The 25352-nt window shown below is 46.2% G+C and overlaps 1 long non-coding RNA gene across 1 annotated transcript in view; it reads right to left on the bottom strand.

Annotated features, from left to right (window-relative positions):
* Positions 1-21411: 21411 nt before the first annotated feature.
* LOC138258988 (uncharacterized) overlaps positions 21412-25352 on the bottom strand; it is an 82913-nt gene continuing 78972 nt past the window's right edge. Inside the window, exons 5-6 of the long non-coding RNA XR_011198618.1 lie at positions 22538-22918; positions 21412-21824 (exon numbers count right to left, since the gene is read on the bottom strand). This is a non-coding gene — a long non-coding RNA (uncharacterized lncRNA). The remainder of the gene's footprint in view (positions 21825-22537; positions 22919-25352) is intronic.

The raw sequence follows: 25352 nt of genomic DNA, 5'->3' as shown, positions 1-25352 counted from the left end.
ACCAGACAGGCAGCAAGGGGCATTGGGGATACCCCGCAGGATAGTGAGAAGCTCTCCAGTGTAAGTAGTGTGTCTGCCACTGATGCACGAGTCTTGTGGAGTAGCAGTGCCCGCCAGGGATTAGGGGACCAACCTGGGGTGAGCCATGGTGGCCGCAGTCACAGGAGGCTGTGAGCTACTAATATGTGGTGTGACAGAGGCACATGCACTTAATGTGTCAGACTACACTTTTGTTTTTCATTATGCAGTTTAGTCGACTATTGTTTCCCCATTATAGTCCTGAAATAAAAGGGTTAATTTGTTGAACTACACAACTGGGCTATGTGTGTATTACATTAGTGAGTGTTGTCACGGTTGCCACGTACCTGCCAAAGTAGTGGGTTGCAATGTGGTTCCAACTCTGTCTGCCCTCCTTTGCGATGCTTCCATCCCCAGGCTGTCGATGTGGTAGCTGTTGCTCCTCATCCTCTGAATCTGTGTCGTCAGGGGTGAGATATAGCCCACATCTGGTGGCAATGTTATGTAGGATGGCACAAGTGGCAAGAATCTTGATTGCTGTTTCTGGGGCATACTGAAGTGCTCCTTTTGTGGAGGCATCTGAATCGTGACTTCAACAAGCTGAACGTCCTTTCAATTACAGCTCTGGTCCACCGATGTCCAATGTTGTATCGCCTCTCATTCTGATTGCCAGGTGTTAGGTATGGGGTGAGTATCCATGGTCTCAAGGCATAGGCACTGTCACCTGTTTGATAAAAGAGGCAAACTTAGCAGGGCATCACAAGGTTATGCAGTAACATGTATTTAAAGCATCAGAGTGTACTCGCCAGTACCTAATAAATATCCTTCTCCAAACTCCCCACGTTCTAGGCGTTGGTGTATCCCACTGTGCCTGAATATGTATGCATCATGTGTACTCCCTGGATATTTAGCCACAATGTCAGTAATTACATTATGGGCGTCACATACCACCTGGATGTTTAGTGAGTGGGTACATTTCCTATTGCGGAACACATATTCCAGATTTGCAGGTGGGCAAATTGGTATATGTGTCCCGTCCACACACCCTATTACATGGGGAAGTTAACAATCCGGTAGAAGTCCAACTTGGTGCTGTTAATTTCTGCCTCATTCCTGGGAAGGTATATATATCTGCACATGTGTGCGAGTATGGCATCTAGGAAACATCTGAAGAATCTTGAGAGGGCACTTTGGGATACCCCACCTGCCACTGCAAACACCCCTGATAGCTACCCGAGGCCAAGAGGTGCAGTGAGCATAGCACTTGCACATGTGTGGGGATGGCGCAGCCGCGCATTGTCTGGCGTTCTAGCTGAGGTTTCAGCAGTTCAATGATCTCTAGAATAACAGCGCTGCTCAGTCTGTATTTATCATAAATCTCGTCCTCAGTTTGTTGGAATAGTGTCTGCCTGGTTCGGTATATCCTCTCCTGTCTCTGCCTCCTCCTCCTCTGCTGGGCAGCCTGGACTCTCCTCCTCCATGCAATCATGTATAGTGCAGCCATTTTGAGTAACCCAGATGCCTTCTGGGTCTCCTTTTATACTTTGGTTCTGGTTACCTCCTGTTTGGAATCAGTGGTAATCTGGATGTGCAAAACGGGCTTTTTGACAATAGTCACAATTTGCGACTGGCTTTTGCATACGGTTTGCGACTCGCAATTTGTGACTTCGTAATTGCGAGTCGCAAAATCAGGTCACAATTTTTGCGAGTCGGTAATGGGTCGCATCGCGATTTGGTAATCCAAAATGGGATTTGTACATCCCATTTCGCATTTTGCGAGGTCGCAAATAGCGCTGCGACCCATTTGCGACTCGCAAACGTTTGCTACATCTGGCCCCTACTCTTTATGATTTTCTTATCAACTTCATCTCCTTCCTCAGATGTGCTCAATCCCCCTTCCTGTGACCTTTCTTTGAATGAAAAATCACTCTTTGAAGCATAAGGAAGAGCCTGCTTCTCCCTTCCTCCAGTGTATCCCACCTGGCTCACAGGAATGCGGCAATCCACAAATCGGTCTTGGGGAGGAGTTCTCCTCCCTCCTCCTGCTCAGCCAGTCTGCCCTGGGTCTCCCAAAATAGAACCCAGAATCTTTCATGTATTGTACCATTCACAGGTACATAGACACCAACCACATGGATGTAACACACATGCACTGCACAACACTACATCTAACCTGATGTAAGCCAAGAATGAGCCTATAGGTCTTACTCCAGTGATACAGGTAAAAAGGCCTGTTTACTTCTATTGATCACTACCTGGTATGCTGCCCCCTCTGCGCTCGTGCTACTTAATTTCTGGCAAAGTGCAGTAGCCTTTCACCACTATGAGGGTAATGCTTTTAGCACCCCTCCTGATTCAACAGGACTGCAAACCATGAGACAGTCCTATGTCATGGTGTACATGCATGATCTGTGTTCACCCAACAAAAATCAGCACCAGTGATCCAGACCGCATTTTAGTGGGGGGCACTCAGGGCAGTGGTACACGTCCATCACCATCATTTCCACAAGACCTAACTAGTGAAGCCACCTGGCTGTGTTGAGGTCTGCAAGTATATCGACCTTGTTGGGCAGCCTCTTGTCTATGCATATCCTCTCTTCTCCTGGGTCTTTCAGCTGTTTAGTAATGATCATAGGCAAAACTCAGTTACCTTCTAGAGTACCTACAGATGTATTACACTCTTTAGCTCTTTCTCCACTAGGTTATGCATGTCGAACAGTAGAAGCCTATGTCAGAGTGCCGCTGACTGTGGGTCAATTTGAAGAGTCATTGGTGCCGATTTGAGGCATCCTACAATCCTACCCCCGGAAAAAACAGTGTGCAAAGAAATCAGTCCATTATCTTTGGCAGCTGCACATCTACATTTCAATAGCTAATAACTATTTTTGGTTCAATTGAGTTGCATTTGTGACAGTTCTGAAGGATCTTAGCTGCGGCCTAGATTTTACTTGGTGTAAATAGGTTTTGTCAATTATGGTGACACAAGCATCTGAGTCAATACGTTCCCTTCTGGCTTGCGCTTCCATTTGGCATTGTGGTTGGGGTTTCATTTTCTTTCTCATTCAAGAACAATACCAAAAGTATATTTTCTTCTTCATCTGAGTCAGTGGTTGGGGGTGGGTTTGTCAAGTCATGTTCCATTTGGTTGGTTCATGGATTATTGTCTTCAGTGTCATTCTACCTGAGGCTATCTTCACTTGGTTTGGTTTTCCCCTTTCACTTCCACTAAATACTTGTGCAAAATGAGTTGACCACACTTGACACAGCTTTTCTAGTGCAGGGCATATAGATGGCAAATGTGGTTCTGCACTGCAGTATCCACAGTTGTTACTGTCCTGGTAGTTGTTACTCCTGTCCCTTCTTCTGAGTGGTTGGTGGCTTAATACTGCATCAATAACTTCAGCATCAATGATTCTGCTGAAATTGTTGAGGTCGGGTTTTGTGGCTACTTTGCTAGAGCAGATTCCATTCATTCTGCTGTGTCATTGGTTAGTTCTCGCTGTAGTTCACACAATTGCCTCAACATTTGCATTGTAGAATTGATGATCAGCTGCCTTGGATAGTCTGAGCCATGATTTCTTTAGTAGTATCCCTCCCTTTAAATGTACTGGCTATCTCTCTTAGGGCCTGATTTAGAGTTTGGGAGACGGGTTACTCTATCACAAACGGAACAGATATCCTGTGCGCCATGCTACGATGTCCATAGGACATAATGAAATCATAATACGGCGGACAGGATATCGGTCACATTTGTGACAGAGTAATCTTATCCAACAAACTGTAAATCAGGCCCGTAGTCTTGTGTATTAGTTGTTGATAGTTTTGCTTTCTTTTAGTTGGACATAAGGTATTTTAAATTGCTCATAATCTAAGTTCAGCTGGGAACTGAAATGGGCATATAGGAGTAGATGTACATAGGGTTCTAGCATTTGCAAACCCTCTGAATATGCAAATCAGAGGGTTTGCGAATGCTAAAACCCTATTTCCTGTGTACTCAATGCACTTAGTAATTCAGAAAAGTGTTTCCAAATAAATAAAAAGGGGGGTGTTGGGGGCTCCCTTTCCAAAGATGGAACCGGTATAATATATATATCAACGTTTTGTGACCAAAATCTGGGCACCTTTGGAAATGTGAAAAAAGCGTAAGAGGAAGCAGTGGCCCACAGTGTCACTGACTCCTTTTAAGCAAACAAAAAATAAACTTTTCTCTTTAAATTAAGTCCTGTTTCCTTTAAGGAAAACAGGCTGCATTTAAAAAGTCTGCTTTATTGAAAGACAACCACACACATGCTGGTCTGTTGACTCCAGCAAGCCACCATCATTTTGCTGGCAGCAAATAGTAGAGGGTTTTAATTTGCAACCTACCTCAGTAATATTCACAAGGTAGGTCATACAGCTACCAACTGTGATTTGTTGTTTTGCAAACCAACCTATTAATCAATAGGTCAGTTCACAAAATACCACATTGCTGACGAAAATACTGGTAACAAATTGTGACCATTATTTTGCGACCAGTGTTTAGTACATTTGGCCCATAGTTCCATTGTTGTACTTATCTAGTCATTATTGTTGTTGGTGCTGGGGAGATTCTGGAATAATCTGAATATCTCTTCCCCTGCTTACTTTAGGAGTAAAGAGTGTTTGGTGCCATTATTCATGTCTCTCGTTGTTCTACAGTAGTTATTTAAGTTGGCAACCCAAGGATGCCTTTCTGAGGCTGGTATGTGCCAAAATCAGGAGCTGTAACATCAGCAATTATCACTCACCAAGCTTGTTGATCTGGTAGCCCAGGGCCTGCCACTGAGACTGCTGCTGCTTTGTACTACTGTTCCCCATCATTGTACAGTTCACTTTGCTTTCAGGATCTGGATCTGGATCTCGTGAGCTGCATTTGTGTCATATGTGAGTTAAGGGTGTTGCTTGCTAGGGCCTGGAAAGGGCCTGGGTCCCGAAACTCTTATCTCCAACATAAGAATTTCAGGTAAGCATCCATTATTTGCAAAATCTTTATTAACTAATAATCACAAAAAGTCAACATGTACTACAAGAAAGCCCTCATATACAATCACTGAGTTACTTTACAGACTAACAAATCTCCTCCAAAACAAAAACAACCCAATATGAACACCACAGGACCTACACAAACAATACAACAAATCAATAACCACAATCCTAATAACTTACAAGCACAGGGTCTCTTTCCAGGAGAAAACTAGAAATCAAGGAAAGGCACAAACGTATGATCATACCTTCCACCACAGCCATTCACACGCTACAGCAGACAACACAGAAGTTCCACCATGACCAGTCAGAAAAAACCCCCTCCCACACATGCATATTTCAAAGTTCACATTTTTCTAACAAAAAACCTCCCTTCTACCCCCACCAAAAGCCACAAGTACAATAACCATCAAGCCAGCCTCACCAAACTACCCTATCCCCCTCAATCTCCACCCTTACTACAGAACATGAAAAAGAAATATACACAAATAAATGCCTACTCCTCGAAAAAAGATCATAGAACAAAATATGCTTTAACATCTTTGAACCATTCTCAGTAATAAAATCGGACCTCCTCACCTCCATTACAGAAACATGGTTCCCCGAACGCTCTGCACCCACATGCCATTAAGCCATCCCTCCTGATTTTAACATCATTAACAAAAATCGCAATGGCAAAATTGGAGGAGGCCTAGCTGTTCCCATAAACAATTACTACAAATAACAATTATTGAAAATTTCACCATGGACGGATTTGAATCCTTAATGATTAGATATATATGCATCTTTTTAATGACTCAAAAAACTGCTGAATTTCTTTGGTTTTGTACGAGTAAATTCAGAAGCTAACTATAACATCCCTGTAACCTTTGATTTTTTCAGTGAATGTCTATGTTTTTTTAACGTAAGGTAATTTTAATTACTATATGTTATTCCAACCCCCGCCGTGCATGGCCGGGAGGCCTGGCCTTCAGCCAGGCCTTGCAACCAAGCCTTTATAACAACCCAACCCCGCACCTTGCACGACCTTTGGTCATGCGCAGTGCAGGTCGGCCACGCAGGCCTGTCTCTGTCAGTGGTTCTGTGAGTGGGTAAGTGAGTGTCTGAGTAGGTCTGAAAGTGGGTGTGTGAATCTATGAGTGTGTCTGAGTGGGTGTGAGTGGCAGCATGAGATTCTGAGTGCATATATGAGTGAATGAATTAGTGTATGACTGAGTTTGTGGTTTTCTTTCGAATTTTTTTCGTACCTGAGAATACTTTGCGGGTAATATGCAAAAATGAGTGAAAAATTGTGAATTTCCACAAATATCAAACATGGTGAAAAAAAAAAAAATTAAACCCATAATTTGACCCTAAAGAACACCTATATCACACCCCTGACCCATTATGCCACTTTCAATTTGCATTTTCATCCCTGGGGACCGTGCCCCGTGAAATAAAATGGTGGCCTCAACTTTCTAGTCAGGTTGCGGTTAGCCAACTACAACGCTTCTTTTTGCACATGTATTCGCAACAATCTGCACATTTTTGTGATTTATTCGCCAAGGGGCCATGCCCCTAGATTTACACATTTATTTTCCCTTTAACATCTCAAAAACTACTAAACGGATTTACACCGAATAAGCAAAAGCGTGATCTGCGTACCGAAAAGGTAGCTTTCTGGCAAATTTGGTGTAATTCTGTCCAGTGGTTCAGGCTGTAGTCATGTCTAAAGGTCCTCTGCAGCGGATATCTGTTCGCCAAATTATGACACACACACACCAATCTGTCACTATTCAGCCACAGACACAAGTCCGCCACACCAAAGGTCAGTAATAAACTGGCGGTATCAAAACCCACACCGTTGCACCAACTGAACAACACCCATCACATTATGACCCACAAATCAACACGGCGAACATTCAATGGCGGTAAACCATTGGCGGTACATACCGCAGTGCTCAAAATACCCACCCACATACAAAACAACACTACATTGGTGAATTTAAATAACACACACCTGACACCCATACACACATCACACCCACACCACTATAAAACACACACCCACATTACCCACAACCCCTTACAAATACAAACAATTGGCATTAGACAGACACCACAACTACAGACAAAACCAGAGCCACACACCACCTACACCCATACACCACCCACGCACCCCACATCACACACCCCAACACATAACCCTACACACCCTCAACTACACAACTCACACAACACCCATAGCACCACAAAGTCACCCCACATTCTCAGAGGAGGAGCTCAGGGTCATGATGGAGGAAATCATACGGGTAGAGTCTCAGCTATGTGGAGCACAGGTGCAGTAGATATCCATTGCTAGGAAGATGGAGCTATGGCGGAGGATCATGGACAGGGTCAATGCCGTGGGACAGCACCCCAGACCAAGGGACGACATCAGGAAGAGGTGGAATGACCTACAGGGGAAGGTATGTTCCATTGCAGCAAGACACCAACACACTGTACAGAGAACTGGCGGTGAACCCCCGCTTCCTCCCCCACAACTAACAGCATGGAAGGAGCAAGTCTTGGCAATCATGCACATTGAGGGCCTGGCCGGAGTAGAAGGAGGACTGGACTCTGGTAAGTCAACTCTATACTACTAGCACCCCCTACCTGCATGCCATCACATACCCGACCCTCAACCTCACTCGCATCACTCCACCACCTCCCACCCCCCCACCATCACATCTCACTCATCCCAATGCCAAGCCCGGCATGCCATACCAATGCATGGACACCACTCACAGACCTACATGGACACCTATGACTAAAGCATGCACACTAGAGAGAACTAATCATCCCACCATACACATACGTACACAAGTGAAAGCTGCCAGGGCAAATACAAACAAAGAGGGCAACCCACTGATGCACAATATGTCACACACAGAAACAATAACACTGCATTTACATCGCCACAGGTATCCCAGCTAATGTCAGCGGCGAAGAGGTGCCAGCAATATCCAATCTCCCAACTGAAGAGGCCCACAGTGATGACAGCAACTCTGGTCGCCTGGACCTGGATGAGCAGCCTGGCCCATTACGGACCTCTGGACAGTTGGTTACCCAGGCACAGTCACAGACAACCACAGAGCCTCCCCCATCTGGAAACACCACCAGAGCACTCACCCAGCACACCCATACCTCTGTCCCCATATCACGTCAATCAGCATTGTGTCCACCACTACAGGGACCCCAGGGCACACCTCATACCCAAGACAATCAGGGACCTGGGGTCAGTGGTAGGGGGCACACAGTTCAGGGGATAGAGGCAGAGGACAATGGGAAACTGGGAGGAGTGCTGTGCGCCAGGGGGAGGACAGGCCCAGGAAACCGACTCTCCAGGAGGCACTTGGAGAGATCCTAGGAGCATACAAACATTTGCAGGATATGCTGGGCCAGATCCTGTACAACGTGCAGGAGAACAGGCGGCTGCAGGAGGGACAATACCAGGGGATCAGCGAGGACTTGCAGGCCATCAACACCACCCTGGTCTCCATAGCAGGGGTGCTGGCAGACATGGCCAACATTATGAGGGAGGCAACCTCACAACAGTTGGCCCCTGCCACTAGCCAGAAATCTGAACTGCCTTCAGCGTCCGCTGCCGCTAGTGGACAGGAGACCCCGCCACAGGACCAACAGGCCACTAGCACTCCTCCCCCTGCAGAAGGTGAACCACCCGCGAATGTTCCCTGTGATCCAGGCAGAAGCCAAAGACTATTGCCAAGACCCCGTCAGGAAATTAGACTCTCCTGATTGTCACCCTTGTGTCCCACTCTGTCACCCTGTCCACCTTGAACTGCCATTGCTCCTCTTCCTATGTCCCCTTGGACAATGCACCTGTGCTACAAATAGACTGGAACATTATCCTGGACTTTCCTCCATCATCACCCCATCCCAATGCACTTGCCCCTCTACTTCTTAGCACTTAAATAAACACCCTTTGAAAAAATACAAGTATGGAGTATGTCAAACTTATTTAAGTATGTATTCGTTTAACCGAGTTCAAACATTGCAATTCAAATGTACAGTAATGTGCAAACAGGAAAGACCTGTAGTTGGCTGCAGTGATCACACCAGGAGTGATAGTGGGGCACCAACATCTGCAAAATTAGTTGCCAAAGGGTACACTGAGTGGGCATAGAAGTGGGAAATAACAGCATGCCAGTGCCAAAGATAATCTAATTAATAACAATGAAATGTTAAGTAACACTGTCTTACCTGTGTGTCATTGGAAGTATTGTCGAATCACTGCAGTTCTATTGTCCTCATCCTCTGCCTCCTCATCCTCACTGTCTACAGGGTCCACTGCTGCCACACAGCCATCTCCAGCCTCCAGTAGAAAAGGCACATGGTGTCTCAAGGCAAGATTGTGCAACATGCAGCATGCCACGATTATCTGGCACACCTTGGGTGAGTAGCACAGGGATCCCCCAGATAGATGGAGGGAACTGAACCTGGCCTTCAGGAGGCCAAAGGTCCATTCGATTATCCTTCTTGTTCTCCCATGTGCCTCACTGTAACGTTCTTCTGCCCTTGTCCTGACATTCCTCACAGGGGTCAGTAGCCATGATAGGTTGGGGTAACCTGAGTCACCTGCAAATATCGAGGGACAACATTTAGCCACACACTATCCTACATGGCCTACACCATACCCATACACCAACATCTACTGAGTGGGAACCAGGGCTCACCTATTAGCCACTCACAGTGCCTCCGTAGTTGGGCCATCAAATTTAGGATGCTGCAATTCCTCAGGATAAAGGCATCATGCACCGATCCATGCCTTGGTGGCTAGCATTATAACTGGTAGTGCAATGCATAGTGTGTAGGGCTGTTCCCTGTGTGTGACAGTGGTGTGTAAGCCAACGGTGGTGTTGGTACAGCCATTGACCCAGTGTATCCTTTGTCTCTTCCCCCCCTTTTTGTTTGGTCACCCTGTCCTTATGTACATTAGCATCATCTGGCAGACGAGAAGACGCACTGGCAACGGAGGGAGCTGCATCCCACAGGACCCAGGAGGCAGAGTCCACTGACAGTGAGGGCACCAGTAGGATGAAGGGTGAGAGGTGCATCACGGCGGAGACAGGAGGGGACAGTTTGGACACAGATACCTCCTCCGATGGAAGCTCCCTGGTGGTGGCAGACACCTCTCTGACCACTCCAGCTATGGGTACAGCTGCCACCCACTTACCAGCACCACTCTCCCAGGAGCCCCTCCTCGAGTTGTCCGTGCCCGCTTACCCAGGAGGGTGGGCATCTCCTTCGTCCCAGGCACCTCAGGCCCTGCCCCAGTAAGCTCTGCTGCCCTGAGTGAGGAGGCTACTGGCCTCATGAGATCCATCTCTGTAGGGCAGTCAACCATCGTGAATGCCAACCAGGGACTGTCAGAAAAGATGCAACAGACTAGTACATTCCTGGAGGGCATTCACATTGGATTGGCGGCCCAACAGAGATCAATCCAGGGTCTGGCCTCCTCTCGGATGACAGCCATTGTCCCTGTTTTAACCATCCCCCTCCAACTTCCTCTTCCCAATCCCATTCCCCTCAACCCCAACCTATCCCAAGCACACATTCAGATGAGCATGCACACAAGACAACACACAAGAGTGGCACAGGCAAACACAAGCACCATACTTCATCCCACAAACCAACATCCACTATTTCCACTGTCTCCCCCTCCTCCTCCTCCACCACCTCCCACCCAGTTCTGTCCACACTCACACCTGCATGCACTACATCATCATCCACTCCCAGCATCACCACACCAAGCAGAACACACACCTCACTGGCAGACACCTCCACAACAGCCATGCACATATCCTCTCCCACTGTGTCTGCCCCCCCTTCTAAAGTGCACAAACGCAAGCACTCAGACACCCAACAGCCATCCACCTCACAACAGCGTACAGCCCATCCACCTGCACCCAAAGGCAGCAGACAGACACCTCCAACAACCACTCCCTCATCCTCCACTCCCATTCCTTCCCCCTCTTCCCACCCCAATGTCCTTAAAAAACTGTTCCTATCCACCATTGACCTCTTCCCTGCACTACGCCCCATCCTGCACGTATGGGCAGGGTAGGAAGAACACAGCCAAGCACCTCAGCCACACAGTCCCCAGTTCCAGTCGTCACCACACCCACTTGTGGTGGAAAGGGATTCAGGCCACATGTCCTGAACCAGGCAACCGAAAGGGAAAGGAGCCTGCACCAGCAGGCAGGAAGACCAAGGAGCCTGACCCAGCAGGCAAGAAGGGAAAGGAGCCTGCCCAAGTAGACAGGAAGACCAAGGAGCCTGCACCAGCAGGCAGAAAGACCAAGGGGCCTGGGCCAGGAACTGTGATGGAGCCTCCACCACCAACCATGGTTGTGCAGCCGTCCAAGACTGCAGGGGATGGGCAGGAGCCTCGTCCCACCAGCAGCACCACCACTGTGCAGCCGTCCAAGGCTGCAGGGGATGGGCAGGCACCACCCCCCACCAACAGCACTACCACTGTGCTGATGCCACCACCGGCGGACGGTATGTAATCCTGCCTCCATGGGTTGCCGTGCCGCCTGCCCCCTCCAAAGCCAGTGGGTATGACACCCAGCTGAGAGATTGTGGCCCATCACTCCCCAGGATCAAACAAAGGGCATGTTGCCCCCTCCAGAACCAGTAGGTATGACACCCAGCTGAAAGACTGTGGCCCATCATTCCCCAGGATCAAGCACAGGGCATGTTGCCCCCTCCAGAACCATTGGGTATGACACCCAGCTGAGAGACTGTGGCCCATTACTCCCCAGGATTAAGCACAGGAAATGTTGCCCCCTCCAGAACCACTGGGTATGACACTCAGCTGACAGACTGTGGCCCATCACTCCCCAGGATCAAGCACAGGGCAGGTTGCCCCCTCCAGAACCAGTGGTATTTCTACATCTCCCGGCTGAGGTGCCCCCCGTCCCTCTTAGGTGCCTGCCTATTTACCAACTGATGCCCCTGCAGTGTTCACTCCATGTTGGATTAGGTGAGGCCTTGGACTTTGGCCTGTGGCCATGTGGACTATACAAATTGTGGACTGGGCTGTGTCCCTTCTTCTAAACATATGTATATATCTATTATGTTGCCTAACTTATTTTTCATACTGTGTTGATCTCATTACATTCACTTTTGCGAAATCGTTTTGTCCTTGTATAATTCAGCCCAGTGACCGGGTAAAATTGTTTTTATAATGCATCTTGTTGTGTGTATGGTGTGTATGGTGTGTGTGTTGTGAGTGTGTGTTTCACTCTCTTTTTCCTCCCTCCTCCCTCGTGTGCTAGGCGGCTGTACTCACTGTTGGCGTGTTTGCCGGCGTTGGTGTTCGTGGTGGAGCAGAACGTAGAAGATCAATCAGAAGACATGCAGTTCACGTTCCATGGCGGTGTGGTTCTTCCCTGTGTCTCCAATGGTGAGTCCTTTCCCTTCTGAGCTCAGTTTCCGCCAGGCTTTTGATGTCGTTGGTACTGCCCCGGAAAAGGTGGCGGTTTTCTGTGTCTTAATATGGTGGGTGGAAAACGTACTTCCGCCTGGCTGTAGGTGGCTATCACCGTGGTGGCTGTTGTTTCCACCCTGTCGGTTGGTGTGGTACATTGGCTGTCTATCAGAGATCTTTCCGCCATGGTCATAATTTGGGGGTAGTTACCGCCGGCCTGTTGGTGGTATTACAGCCACTTTATCACCGACCACCAGGGTCGTAATGAGGGCCTTAATTTGGTACCAAACTTGCTATATTCAGCTCATCTCTATTGAACATAAGGCGTTATTATTTTAAAATAAAGTCCTCCAAAGTTAACCTTTAGAGCCTATTGACTACAATGGGGAAACACAAATTTGGCTGTTTTTTCCCTCACCAAGATTTATAAAACATTGTTTATAAGGTCCCTGCTTTTATTTACACTGCACCCAACCCTGTGAGCACCTAGGGCAGACCCTAAGCACATTTAATTCCAAAGTCGAATTTGGGGTTAATTTTAACTTAAAAGCAGCCAGCAAGGCAGGTCTGCCTTTACAATGACACCAGGGACCGCAGCAGTGTACCCAGGCGTGTCCTATCAATCCTGGGGTCTCTAAACATACACGCCCTACCATATACTAGGGACTCATAGGTAGGCTGTAAGAGCCAATTATCATTAGGTCGAATTAGCATATACCATTTTACACAGCGCACTGGCCCTGGGACTGGTTAGCAGTGCCCAGGGCACAGTCAGAGTCAGTAACAACCAGTATTGGTCAAAACATTTGGTGGGATCAGGGGAAAAAGGATGACTTTTCCATAGGTAGTGATTCTTTACCCTCATAATGCGTGTTTTCAATGCAGTCATAATGGTTGTAACTGGGATTATTGAGATTTCTCCCTTACGTTAATGCATCCACCAATACAGATTATAGATACCATTTCTAGTCCACAATGTGTGACCATTCTTTAGTACTAAGTTTGTTCAGGGTCGTGCATTCTGACTCTCTGTAGGAGGCTGGCCTGGCTTATAGTGGGTACCTTGTGGTACTTACACCTTGTGCCAGGTCCAGTTATCCCTTATTAGTAGAATAGAGGTGTTCCAGCAGCTTAGGCTGATAGAGGTAGCTATAGCAGAGCAGCTTAGGCTGAACTAGGAGACATGCAAAGCTCCTACTATACCACTTATTTCATATAGCACCATATCATAAGAAAACACAATACTCAGAGTTACTAAAAATAAAGGTACTTTATTTTAGTGACAATATGACAAAAGTATCTCAGAGGATATACTCCCATAGGAGGTAAGTAATATACACAAATTATATGCACACAAACCAAAATCAGGTAAGTAACAGTTAGAAAAGTAGTGCAAACAATGTAGAATCACAATAGAATGCAATAGGGAGAAATATGCCTAGGGGCAACACAAACCATATACTCCAAAAGTGGAATGCGAACCACAAATGGACCCTAGGCCTAGTGTAGTGTGTAGAGGGTCACTGGGAGTGTAAGAAAACACTAAGGGTGTCCAAAATACCCCACCCCAAGACCCTGAAAAGTAGGAATAAAGTTACCCTACTACCCCAAAAAGACAGTAAGGTTGAGATAGGGGATTCTGCAAGGACAACAACTGACTGCAAAACACTGAAGATGGATTCCTGGAACTGAGGACCTGAAAAGGAAGGGACCAAGTCCAAGAGTCACGCGAGTGTCCAGGGGGGGCAGGCGCCCACTAAACCCCTGATGAAGGTCCAAAGGGCTGCCTCCGGGTGGAAGAAGCCAAAGATTCTGCATCAACGGAAGATGCCAGGAACTTCTCCTTTGGTCAGAAGATGTCCCACGACGTGCTGGAGGATGCAGAGTTGTTTCCACGCAGAAAGACCACAAAGAAGTCTTGCTAGCTGCAAGAGTTGCGGTTGTGGATTTTGGGTGTTGACAGGGCCCAGGAAGGACCAGGAGGTTGCTCCTTGGAGGAGGAGATGGAGGGGGCGTGCAGCAACACAGAGAGCCCACGCAGAAGCAGGCAGCACCTGCAGAAGTACCTGAACAGGCACTTAGAAGATCTAAGGACAGCGGTCGACTCAGAGTCACAAAAGAGGGTCCCACGACGTCGGAGTCCAACTCAGCGAGTTGGGCAGTGCAGGACGGAGTGCTGGGGACCTGGGCTAGGCTGTGCATGAATGAAGTCTTGCAAAAGTGCATAGAAGCCCGAGCAGCTGCGTTCACGCAGTACACAGGATTACTGTCTGGTGTGGGAGGCAAGGACTTACCTCCACCATATTTGGACAGAAGAGCCACTAGACTGTCGGAGACACTTGGACCCAGCTCCTGTGTTCCAGGAACCATGCTCGTCAGGAGGAGAGGGGACCCAGAGGACAGGTGATGCAGAAGTTTGGTGCCTGCGTTGGCAGGGGGAAGATTCCGTCGACCCAAGGGAGATTTCTTCTTGGCTTCCAGTGCAGGGTGAAGGCAGACAGCCCTCAGAGCATGCACCACCAGGAAACTGTTGAGAAAGCCGTCAGGATGAGGCACTACAATGTTGCTGGTAGTCTTCTTGCTACTTTGTTGCAGTTATGCAGGCGTCCTGGAGCAGTCAGCGGTCGATCCTTGGCAGAAGTCGAAGAGGGAAGTGCAGAGATACTCTGGTGAGCTCTTGCATTCGTTATCTGAGGAATAGCCCAGAGGAGAGACTCTAAATAGCCCAAAAAGGAGGTTTGGCTACTGAGAAAGGAGGCTTTGCTACTAAGAGAGGTAGGCACCTATCAGGATGGGTCTCTGACGTCACCTGCTGGCACTGGCACTCAGAGCTGTCCGCTGTGCCCCAACACCTCTGAATCCAAGATGGCAGAGGTCTGGGACACACTGGAGGAGCTCTGGGCACCTCCCCTTGGAGGTGCTGGTCAGGGGAGTGGTCACTCCCCTTTCCTTTGTCCAGTTTCGTGCCAGAGCAAGGCTAGGGGATCCCTGAACCGGTGCAGACTGGCTTAGGCAGAGATGGGCACCATCTGTGCCCATCAAAGCATTTCCAGAGGATGGGGGAGGCTACTGCTCCCCAGCCCTTCACACCTATTTCCAAAGGGAGAGGGTGTAACACCCTCTCTCAGAGGAAATCCTTTGTTCTGCCTCTGTGAGACCAGGCTGTCCAGGCCCCAGGGGGCAGAAACCTGTCTGAGGGGTTGGCAGCTGCAGCAGCTGCAGTGGATACCCCGGAAAGGCAGTTTGGCAGTACCTGGGTTCTGTGCTAGAAACCAGGGGATACATGGAATTGTCCCCCCAATACCAGGTTGGTATTGGGGTGACAATTCCATGATCCTAGACATGTTACATGGCCATGTTCGGAGTTACCATTGTGGCGCTACATATAGGTATTGACCTATATGTAGTGCACATGTGTAATGGTGTCCCCGGACTCACAAAGACTGGGGAATTTGCCCTGAACAATGTGGGGGCACCTTGGCTAGTGCCAGGGTGCCCACACACTAAGTAACTTGGCTCCTAACCTTCATCAAGTGAGGGTTAGACATATAGGTGACTTATAAGTCACTTATGTGCAGTGAAAAATGCCTGTGAAATAACGTGGACGTTATTTCACTCAGGCTGCAGTGGCAGTCCTGTTTAAGAATTGTCTGAGCTCCTTATGGGTGGCAAAATAAATGCTGCAGCCCATAGGGATCTCCTGGAACCCCAATACCCTGGGTACCTAGGTACCATATACAAGGGAATTATAAGGATGTTCTAGTGTGCCAATGAGAATTGGTAAAATTAGTCACTAGCCTGCAGTGACAATTTTAAAAGCAGAGAGAGCATAAACACTGAGGTTCGGGTTAGCAGAGCCTCAGTGATACAGTTAGGCACCACACAGGGAACACATATAGGCCACAAACCTATGAGCACCGGGGTCCTGGCTAGCAGGATCCCAGTGACACATATCGAACACTCTGACAACATAGGGTTTTCATTATGAGCACTGGGGCCCTGGCTAGCAGGATCCCAGTGAGACAGTAAAAACACCCTGACATACACTCACAAACAGGCCAAAAGTGAGGGTAACAAGGCTAGAAAGAGGCTACCTTCCTACAGGTGTGGAGTGTTTTTGTGGTTTTCTCACTGTTTTACTGTTGTTTTAGATACTCCCGTTATAGTAACTAGAATGCTTGATTTCTGCGGCAGCAGCACCGAGTGTGGGGAACGGAGTCTGATCCTGCACTGTGTGACAGCTGATGGCCTTACCTTTCCAGCCAGCTAGCAGCACCTCACCAGTACCCAAGAGCAAAAGGTGATTTGTGGCAGCCCTTCGCAAGACAACTAGATTTCTTAGGGAAATCTTGATGGGATAGATCTACCCCTTTGTACAAAAGCAAAATAGAAGCAGGACTAGGTTCAATAAGTTTTACTGAATCATCTACATTCTAAGTACAAAGGCATGCATTAAGGTTGTAAGGATGATACAACATAATAAAAGCAAGGCAGTGACAAGGAAAGTTCAACAGAGGCGAAGTCCCACTGTATTGTCACAACAATGATTTTAGAATCTCTACCGGCACTACTAAGATTCTATACAAGAGCATGACAGTGTAAGCCCTAATCGGCCCAGCAAGACCCCGTTAAGGAACTCATTCTCTGTGTCTGTGTTTGTAGGTAGAGAAAAGGTGTGTTGATCTATTGAGAGTCCTCCCACATGGAAGAAACTGCAAAGGCAACGTGCAGCATACAATGGCAACTGGTTGGAATTCCCCTCTATCATGTAGGGGGCAGTGAGGTGTTTTATAATAAAAACATCTTAGCTCTGAGCAAACTACCCTGACGTGACAAGACATATATTTCTGTGTATGAGGATTGGGGACATGATGAGTGCTTTTTGCTGGCAATGACTTGTACCGTATCACGTTTAGTCTTGAATGAAGCACAGAATGAAAATGTCATGCAGAGAAAACAATAACAGAATTCTGTGTGGAAGGACAAGCTGATAAAATGATAAAACCATCTCCACTAAAATAAATCTTTTGCTAAAATAATAAGAAGAATAAAAATGCATGGCTCGGAGTGAAAGGGTACAAGCTGCAGGCCTATGCTAAAATAAAGTGCCTGTGTGACAGATAAAGTAACCTCACAACACTGTTTAAAGTGTTGCACAAATGCTTTACACATTGCATCTTAAGTTAAGCCTGCCTGCTCTGTGCCAAGTCACCAGAGTGTGAGCCCGGGTTAATTTATGGTGCGTATCTGACTTAACCTGACTAGGATTGTGGTTCCTGCTTGGTCAGGGTGCATACTTCTGCCAACTAGACACCCAATTTGTAACAACTTGTATGTATTAAAAAGGTAGGTTTAGGCCTGTCAAAAGGTTCATTTTCCAGGTTGAAATGGCAGTTTAAAATTTCACTCTAGCTACAATTGCAGACCTGAGAGATGTTTTAAAGGGCTACCTAAGAGGGCAGCACAATTAGTGCTGCAGGCCCTCTAGGAGCATTACATTTACAGGCCCTGGATACAAGTAGTACCACTTTACTAGGGACTTAAATATAAATTAAATGTGCCAATTGGGTGGAAGCAAAGTCTGCCCTATTTGAAGGAGAGAGCACAAGCACTTTAGCACAGGTTATCAATTGTAATGTGCACAGAATTCTGAAAGAAAACAGGTGACGTAAGGCAAAATGTTGGGGGGTGACCCTGCAGAGAGGGTGAAGCCCAACAACACTTATTGCAGATTTCACTTTGGATGCCAATGCTTTATCCCCAGTGCTAGATATACATGCTTGACACATCTTGGAGATGCATGAAACAGCATTTGTACCCTAACCTGTCTTGTTACTGATCTGTCTCGATCACCACTTCACAAACAGTAGAGGTGGAAAATGGACTGAGGCCTTGAGCGAACACAGAACGGTACAGGGACGCAGCTCTACCTTTCGTGGAATGATACTTGTGCTTGTTAAATCCGTTTTTATTCTTTCAATGCGATTAACCATCATGTTATGTCTTTCACCACTCTGTTTCCAACTGCAGTGCGCAACAGTGTGGAATATGTAAAATCTAGGAGGGCGTTAAGAGTTAGCGTGTCCTACCCAGACTGAGCATGACTGACAGCATGGAAGACGTACACATTAAAGCTCACTAAATTATACACTATAGACTTTGTCCTTATGTAGCAAAACACGATATGTGACAAATTGCATACTATTACATCAAGAGGTTTTACCGATTTGAAAGTGAGAAGTGGGACCTTCACAGTAATCACAGACCGGATCATGGTACATAAGAGTAGTGCTAACGGATTATTTGCGTGCATTTCTCTTTCTCGTCCCTAGATGGGAGTGTAGTTTACTTTATAAAATTACAAAAGGCAATTACAGAATGTTTTAACACTCGTTATGAGCAGTCTTCATAGTTTAGTTCATTTCGGGCTTGTCGACCTTGAAACCAACACCATAGCAAATACTATATACTTCTTTTTACAATAAAAACATCAAAATAGTAATATAGAACGCATACTAACGGCTAACAACTACAAATGAAAGCTTCTCAGATTATGGGAGCTAAATAAGTATAATACGTTAGTACTTCCAAACAACACGCTTTTTGTGGTCTGTCAAGCTTTCTTTACAACAACAATGCACCAGAACGAACGCACACACACCTGATTAATTGGTCTCAACTAAGACTGTTTTATTGAGGACAGAGGTGTGGGTGGGTTCTAGGGCTATCTTTTAGATGGGTTTCCTGTGAGTTACGCAAAATAAATACTACCCTGCCCTTTTAGGCCATCCCTGGACTCCTACTAGTAATACCTCTGTTCAAATTTGACATAGAAAACTCTAATGAAATAGGATTCTGTTCGGACCAAACCAGGGCCGGCTCTAGGGCGGTGCGAGCGGTGCCACCGCACTGGATGCTGCCTTCTGGTGTAGGCTCCATGTTTGCAGATATATTATGGTTTTAAAAGCACCTGCTGGGTTCCTTGCCTCCAGCAATTTTCAGGCAACCATAAATATGTCAAAATAACTATGGTGATTAATGTTCTGCCTTGAGAGAGATCGGAGTTTTCTCTAGTGGAACTTTTAAGGTAGCACAGAGGGTTAACATGCCTGCTGCAAAGAACGTGTACCAACAATGGTTAATTTGGGTAGAAATCCATTTTTATCATTAAATAGAACCCCCATTCATGGCGTCACAGTTTACCTTCAGAGACTGTTTCTCCATACCAAGTTCTCCTAAACTATACAGCCTACCAATTTGGATGACATGGTTCCTACACCTTGTAGTCCTTTGTCTTATGTAACATTTCTTATACACTGATTTACACACATACGCTTGTCTCTGTGTAATGTGTGTGCAATGTAAAGTGCTCTGACTGCCTTCACTAGAATAAGTGGTGCTACAAAACTAATTAAATGCTCCTGAGAGCGAGTGGTTATGGAGAATTGAGGGGCATTGTTAAAGAGTGACAGTGAGGGAATCTGCGGCGGAGATGCTCATGGCGGGAGCCGGTGCCAACAAACATTGTCGCACAGGGTGCCACCGTTGCTAAGGCCGGTCCTGGACCCAACAGTGCTTGCCCCCTGCTGAAAATGTATTTAGAAAAATAATTCTGCTTTGAAAAGTTTACCTTAGTCAACCAGTACCACAAGCAGGTTGAGCTTACTAAAGAAACAGTATTCTTACTCATGATTTCTGGGTAAAACCTAGTGGCAGGCAAATTCAACTCCAGTAACCTTGAGTCCATTAGTTTTCATCAGGGCAGGGAAGAGGTCAGCTGAGATGAGTTGATAGAACCTTACAATAGAGGATCTTCAGACCTGAAGTACCTCAGCCACAGTAACAATGATTTTGGGCAGGTCTCATATTTGACACTTTGCAGGTCTAAGTGCAGGCTTAACTGGACAGCTAGATTAATCTTAGATACAAAAGGGGATGCTTATGTAAGGGTCTTTTCATCCTTTGTCATCTGCTTAATCTATTGTGTCCCAACAATTCCACGAGGGAAGTACTTGGCGCTATTTACTTGTAGTGCAAGATTTACTACTCCACCAATCTTTCCCACATGCAGTCTTGTCAACCTTTATGTGTGCTGTAAATATTGGGTTTTTATCAATCTGGGTAGGTCAGGGACCTTTTTTGTTGTGTGATGAGTAGACTTTCAAGAAACTTTAGTCAACATCACCACATCACCTACAAAGAGATCACTCTTAAAACCTTTTTATGGGAGTTTCTGAAACCACTATATCATCATCCTACATTTGCATCAAGGACACACACACACATGCTGACACCTGCGCATCACTCGAACACAAGAACAGGAAGCTTTTGCAAGGGTAGGCTGAGAGACGGTGACCAAGAATGAATCCAGACATACTCCTGAATTAACCCTCCAAGAACCTACAGATGCTCCAGATACCTGCTGTTTTCACTTATGATCTTTAAGCCAGTGCTGACACAATGTCTGTTTTCCATGTCATGTGAATAAACTCATCTGTTACACAGAGATGGCATCAGTGTTACCTCTGACAGTGCACTCCAGACAAGTAGGCTCACTTTCTCATACACAAAGGCTTGTTTGCCTATTGTGTTCCAGTTGTTGACCTATCCTGCAGCTGTTTGCTGCCTGAAGCAGTAGGTGGTGTCACTGGCATTGACACCTCAGGCACTCCGGGCACCAGCAAAGGTAAGGGCACTAATGATTTGAATCACCATATGTGCATGTACAAATGTGCCTTAGAAAAACTGCAATGTCATCATGCATTGTGAGAAACTGCCTACGCCACATTTTCCATTCAACACAACAATGCCTTATGGGAGTGGACGTTCATACCCCAAAAGTGCATCCACTACATTAATAGCAGTATTGAGTAAAACCAAGCAAAGAGACAACACAACAGACAATTAGAGACACTATCTCAGGAAAAATGTTTAATGCAAATGTAACTGTGAAATGACACATGCAAAAAGAACATCATGAATGACATGCTGCACATTGTGGTTGCAGATGTTCCTGCACCTGATGCAGCAGAAAATGAAAATGGGGGGGAATGATGAGAGTCAGCCACAGTCTGATACCAACATCATTGAGTCCATAATACCAGCACCACGTAGATGCAGGGCAAGAGTGGAACCCCTCCCTGATTTTACTCAGGACTTCGATGAACTACATGACGATGTACACACACCACCTTCAGATGGTAGGCGCACCCACAGACAGCAGTCCCTGTTCCGGCGCCAGCATTGTGAAGAAGGCAGACAGAGCACAGAGGAATGTAAGGGTCCATTTCTGTTTGATGGTCTTGAGGCATCCATGTTGAAGGTGCAGTGCCTACAATGTAAACACATGAGATCAATGCACAGGCAGTTGGTGTCTCAATCACAACATGTGCAAGCTGCATGAGGGACCGCAAGCTACAGCCGAACACCTAAGGGAGATAACAAATGCCATTAAGGAACTCTGCACTGAAATGCAGCAGGAGTATGTCACCCACCGTAGGCACCATCACCAATTGATGGGTAGGGTGGATGGGTTCAGCAGATCCATTAATCAGCTCACTAATACAACTGCTATGCTATCACGACGTGCTCTGGACATGCAAGTGGAAATGACACATTGCAGTGGTGACGTTGCACGAGGATTGGTGCAAGTTACCAATGTATTGGAGACAATGCAAACAGCTCGGAGTGCTGCAAACAGCTATCTGGGTGGTGGGGATAGTGAGGAGTGTCACAGCCCCTGTAATGGATTCTAGGCATCACAGTACCAGACACAGTAGTATCAAAGAACCTTCAACAAGATGTGCAGTTGAGCCCACTGAGCGTTCTAGCAGACTGCGCGGGGCGTAAAAATTAATGTGAAAATGTTCAGGGCCTTGCATATTTCGTTGCAATGCATTGATACTATGAAGGTAATAGTATGACATTGTAATTGGGTTTTTGGAATATCTATGTCCTATGCCCACATAATTGTCCTGAAGTTAAAGCAATAAATGTGATACATGTAGCAAAAAAGAAACAAGATGTGGTGTTGTCATTACTTACATCAGAAATAGTTGCGCGTAATCTCAGCATGTCTTTGCATGCCGTCTGCTGCTCTGGTTCGGTTTGCTGGATGAAGGGGTGGCAAGGGGTCGTCATCCTCATCGGAGTCCATCTCTGTGGGTTCCACTGGTATGCCTCTTGTGGTAGCAATGTTATGCAACATTGCATATGTGGCCACAATCTTGGAGGTGGTTTCCGGACTGTATTGGAGTGCGCCCCCACTTGTATGCAGGCACCTGAATTGTCTCTTCTGTAGTCCAAAGGTGCTCTCAACCACCCTTCATGTCCTCCCATGTGCCGTATTGTGTTGCTGTTCACTTGGCGTGGCTGTATTGCGGTACGGTGTCAAGATGAAGAACCGCACTGAATATGCACTGTCTCCTACAATGAAGGAGTGTGATATTAGTTATTGTCATCTGTGGCATCACTTATACGATATGCAGCATTGTTCTCTGTTACATTACCAAGTAGGTATCTTTTGCCAAACTCCCCAGCAAGAAGTCTTGCGTACATTCCACTGTGCCTAAAGATGTATGAATCATGTATGCTACCAGGGTATCTGGCCACTATATCAGTTATAATGTAGGAGGCATTGCAAATGACCTAGATGTTCATTGAATGGCTATTTTATTGGTTCCTGTAGATATACTTTGTTGCAGATAGTGGACAGATTGCCATGTGTCCCATCAATGCAGCCAATGACATGTGGACATTGGGCTACCTGGTAGAAAGTAAATTTAGTTATCTGCAAATCCTGTGGGATGTTGGGGAATTTAATGTGCAGATTAAGTTTTGTTAACATAGCATTGAGGAATGCATTAAAGAAGTGTGAGAGAACACTTTGTGACACACCTCCAGCTGCTGCTATGACCCCCTGATAGCTTCCTGAGGCTAAGAGGTGTAGGGAGCATAATACCTGCACATGAGTGGGTATGGAATTGGTTCTCTGTGTGTCTCGCTGCAGTTGGGGTTAAAAAATCTGCTATTAAGTCCAGTATCATGGCAGAGTTCAACCTATACTTGTCAAATAGTTTCTCCTCTGTCTGATCAAAGAGAGTAATCTGCACTCTGAAAATGTGCTCCTGTCTCCCCCTCCCTCTCCTCAAACCTGTCAGGATCCTCATCCTTCTTGCCATGACGTAGTGTGCAGCGTTGCTGAAAAGGGCTGATGCATTCTGGGCCTCTTTTTATAGGTTGCACCTGTTTACCACCTGATTTCATTTTGTGGTAAATTGAACACGCAAAATCACCATTTTGCGACTAATCACAATTTGCGACTGCCTCATACATTTAATTTGCATTTCCTTATTTGCAAATCGCATTTCGTGAATCGCAAAAACTAGTTGCATTTTTAGGAAATCGCTATTTTAGCGATTCCTTAAAAATACACTGCAAATGCCTTTGATCCATCATAGTGGGGTATTTTGCATTCGCAAACAGTGGAATTTTGCAATTCGCACCATTTTCTAATGCAAAATACTTTGATACATCTGGCCCTTAATTCTCTATTGCAGAAGGTAAAAGTGGTGCAAAATGATTACCTCAATTTTGTACCGCTAAAAATCTTATGTACTCTGGCTCTATTCAACCAAGACATAGCATCCACGTGGCTCAATTACATGTGTGACAGTTCTGGATTTTCCGCCTAGAGCCATTTGCATGCTGTCAACTATAGGCTACCACTTGTAAGGTGAAACAGCAAAGACTACATAGTGCAGCTGTCTAAAAAGTCAGTCTTGCTGACTCTGTTTTACGTGATATTCAGGTATTTGGTAACAAGCACATCTTACATTGCCACTTAACACTTGCTGTTCTGGCACTATTACAAAGTACAGCACAAGAGAAAGTGAAAGATGGTAAAGCCCTGAAGAACTCAGTTGTCCAAGTGATACAGTTCTGAGATGTAAGGGGGACATGAAATGGGATAGGTTCAATCTGACAGGAAGAAGGCCATTCAATCAAGTTACTTATCTTGAGCACCTAAATATCTGAGTCTGTAGTATTGGGTGATGGACCTTGTAGAATACAGCGGAGATATTACTCAGGATCAGAATACCCTGCCAGTCTGAATCAGCCTGCATTCTGAGCTCATACACTGAAGAGACAGGGGTAAGATCTATCTCTCTTCAAAGCTGGCAACAAACCAGTGCACTTCAGAGATGTAGTTTCTTTTTTTAGTAAAAGTTACCAACTGCAGGTAGGCAGCCCTTAAAACATTTTGACCAAGAAGCTATTTGAAGTGAGTCTGTCGATGGCCAGACATTTGCACCCTGGTTGGATTTTTCAAAGTGGCTTAATGAATAAATATTTGTATTTTGTGGCATAGTACTAGTTAGTAGTGAAGCACTGCTTTTTATCAGTGCTGACACCGCAATGGGTTTAGAAGATAGGTATGTCGTGAAAATTGCTAAGAATATGGGTCACTGAGGATCCAGATTATTTGCTGCACGCTGCAGGATTATTTCTTGGAGTGAATGTTCTGGCATTCCCTCAAGTCTCCTGAAAAGAATAGTACCTCCCTTTTGTGGGTGGGCCTAACACCAACAACAGGAAAGGGTTCAAAACGCAACATGGACAGAGCAGATTTTTCCACTCTAAATCCATCCTTTTTTGTCAACTTGGCTAGCTGCGGATTTTGGGCCCTAGCTCAGCTGGCACCCATGGAAACCTACCCAACCCACAAATTTTGGACACTAGAGAGCTGGTGCCAACACACATTTCCCCATATTTGGGTGAAAGAAAGTTCTGAAATCTGTTGGGAGCCATACATTTCCTACTACCAAATGTTCTCCAAAATCTCCAGATAAAGATGGCA

This window comes from Pleurodeles waltl, chromosome 2_1 (assembly GCF_031143425.1).
Source record: "Pleurodeles waltl isolate 20211129_DDA chromosome 2_1, aPleWal1.hap1.20221129, whole genome shotgun sequence".
Classification (NCBI taxonomy): domain Eukaryota; kingdom Metazoa; phylum Chordata; class Amphibia; order Caudata; family Salamandridae; genus Pleurodeles; species Pleurodeles waltl.
Note: the sequence above shows the minus strand (reverse complement) of the source record. Positions and strands in the feature narration are given on the sequence as shown.